We start from the raw sequence: 3,327 nt of genomic DNA, 5'->3' as shown, positions 1-3,327 counted from the left end.
GGTGCCATTAATACAGGTAACAAGTGGAGGACAGAGGAGCCTCTTACAGAAGAAGTTACACGGCTGTGAGAGCCTGAAATCTTGCTTGTTTGTAGCTGACCAAATACTTATTTTCCACCATATAGTGCCAATAAATTCTTTAAAAATCAGAAAATGTGATTTTCTGGATTCTCCCTTTGTCTCATAGTTGAGGTTTATATCTATGATGAAAATGACAGGCCTCTCATCTTTTTAAGTGGGAGAACTTGCACAATTGGTGGCTGACTAAATACTTTTTTGCCCCACTGTAAATGCTTGGTCTTTAGCCAAACATTTAGCTCCAGTTTGAAATGTAATAAATGGATGAGTAACTTTTATTACAGACTAAATTAACCAAATTATTGCTGTTAATTTCTGACGGTGTAACTCGGGTCCAGCTGCGAGGCCCGGTTCAGTCCCAGACGTTTTCCACTCTGAAATCACGCAGCAATGAGTGGTTGTGAGGTTTGTGATGATTTATTGAGGCTCTGCTCGTCTCCACATCTCCAGGATATGACAATTTAATATCTGACCATGAAGCATGAGCTAGCCCTCAAGCAGAGGGAGGTTTCTCCTGCAGAAGGAGCTTGGAGTCACTGAGGCGAGACGTTTTTGGCTCAAGCCGTCCGACTGGATCACACGATTGAAAGTGCAGCTTTGCTTTCCTTTTTCCTGCTTTAATAACTCGACCCAGAAATGTTTATTCCGATGCCAGATATTATACGTTATATTAAGCTATGACTTCCTCTCACGCATCAGCGGCGGAGCCTCTCTGGCCTCGGATCGTCAGGCAGATCTCCGGTTCTCTCTCCAACAAATCCAGCCATATTTCTTGCCATCGTTCTGGTTTTCAGCTTTTAGCTTCTGGATTCGGATCAGGCCTGAACTTTGGCAAAAAACATTCGGACATTCTGGAGATTTAACCGTTTCTCCACCGTCGTCGTGCCTGCAGATCAGTGGCCTCCTGCAGCTTCCACTGAAAAATTCCTCCATTGACAACCGGATGTTTTCCTCCTGAATCCTGTTCATCACTTTGTCTTTCAACACTTTTCCTGGAAGAAGAAAACTGAATTTCTGTCCCCTATGTGCAAAAAACTACATTTTTGCTAGTTAAACGCCAGAGATTCCCTCCAAACCAAGCGAGAAAGTCGAGTACAGGATGGAAAATAAGATTATTGTTCTTGTTAACAAGCTGAAAGTGATTTACTGGCACAGATTAATCGTTTAGCTAATATCCGCATGCAAAAGAAAATACATTTGCTTAATGAAAACACAACGATTTTTAGAAAAAAAAATTTTTCGATAAAGTTTTAGAGCCGTAGCATTGATCAACATATCAACAGTCGGATGTTACTACTGGTGGAAACGCCAAAGAAGACGACAGGAAACAGTAGGACGACGATGGTTTGTGTTTTTACAGATAGGAAATGAATCATAATGAATTAAAATGGACCCAATAATTTATTGTTTTTCTCTTTTTACCAAAATCTGGATGATAAAAGTTTCAGTCTGAAGTTTTGATCCCAACTAAACATTTTTGAAGGATAATTTTGTTTACAGAAACGTCATAATTCATCGCATGTCTTCCAGTTCCCGTGTTAAATGTTCATTAGAATTTAAAGTTGATTGATTTTCAGAATGTGTTCTTGCATTTTTGTACCATTATTATTATTATATTAGTTGAAAATGGTCTCAAAATAATATAATTTATCACAGTAAATATCGTTCAGGGACATTCTAACATGCTGAATCCATATTTCTTTGGTAAAATGGCCGACTGCGGTTTCCCCAAAACGCTCCCAGGTCGGAGCCGTTTGTTGCTGCAGCGCCTGAAGACGCCGCAGACAAATCTCCCACAGACTCGTGATGGAAACGCAGCGACTGCTTAGCAGCAAACTGGTGCACCCGTGGTGCGTTCAAGGACGGCCTGGACAATCCAGTTGCCACATCTTAGCAGCCAGTTAACCAGTTGAAAACAGAGTGTGGAGATTCCCCAGACGTACCCGACCTCAGCTTACGCTGCACACATCTGAACCCACGAGGCGCTAACGTCTTGCTCTCTCTCCTCCTCCTGCAGCCTCTACAACAGCCTGAGGACGTGTGTGGACGTCTCTCTGCAGCAAAGCCGGTGCAAGGGTCACATGTTCCTGGTGGACGGCGTCTTCCTGGAGGTCCACCAGGCGTTCTTCTCCCAGTGCGGGCAGGTCCAGGACCCCCCACTGCGCACCCTGCTGGCGTTAATCGCCCCCGGGGTAGTTATCACGCTCTTCCTGCCCTTCCTGTGTGTTCGCCTCATCATGACGGAAACGCCGTAGAGCCCAACTGCTGCTGAATCAGCGTTTTACAGCCTGGACGTTACTGTGCACGTCACGTTTTCTGTCTTTGGTAATTAAAGGTATAAAACGCGGTGGCCGAGCTCCGGATAAATGCAACCTAATGGGGAACTGGGAGTAATGGAAAGAACAGCAGCATGGAAACACTGGACAGCGACGCGTCAGGCCGAGCTTCTTCACCTGGAGCTGCGGCCGCATCAGCACAAAGCTTCAATAAACATCCAAACCCCTAAACCTGCAGGAAAACAGCAACGATCATGAAAACTTTACCGCCAAATGCTGGAGCAACTTCTGTTGCTGTTCAAAAGGCCCACAAATTATTGCAATAAACGGTAATATACTTGTTTTGATTCCATTTTCGACCAATATGGTGGTAATGGCAATCTGAAAGATCAATAAACTGTAAATTATAACGAACATTTAACTCTGCAACTTTTTTAATATCCAAAACGAATAAACAAAACAACAGAAACAACAAATAAAATTAATTAGGAACTCTGCAAGCAAAAGTGACATGAAAGCTCCAGATTTCAGGTTTTATCATCCAGTTTTGTGCAACAAAAAAAATCATGCAGACAGAAATAATTTGAACGATTTAAATCAAGAAATTATGAATAATTCTGACGATTAACTGAGTGATAAAAACAATTTGTCCCAATTCGCGTTACCTTTTTAAGCAAAACATAAAACCGTAAATGCTTATAATGAAGTTCAAATATCACTTTTAATGAAACATTTTTAAGTGTAAAATCAGATGAGAAACATTTCTCATCAACTTAAATAATATATATATATATTTTTAAAGCAAGCTTAAAGTAGAACATTAGTAAAAACGCCTTTAATATATTTAATTTCGTTTCACGTACGAAGCATGAAAAAGCCAATTTCTAACTAGATATTTCTAATTATTTCCATGTCGTGTAGCTAACATGCTACACCATTGTGATATGTAGCAGAAGCTAAAGCTAACATGCTA

The sequence above is a fragment of the Poecilia reticulata genome, linkage group LG2 (genome assembly GCF_000633615.1).
Source record: "Poecilia reticulata strain Guanapo linkage group LG2, Guppy_female_1.0+MT, whole genome shotgun sequence".
In the NCBI taxonomy this organism is placed as follows: domain Eukaryota; kingdom Metazoa; phylum Chordata; class Actinopteri; order Cyprinodontiformes; family Poeciliidae; genus Poecilia; species Poecilia reticulata.
This window is presented reverse-complemented; position numbering follows the sequence as displayed.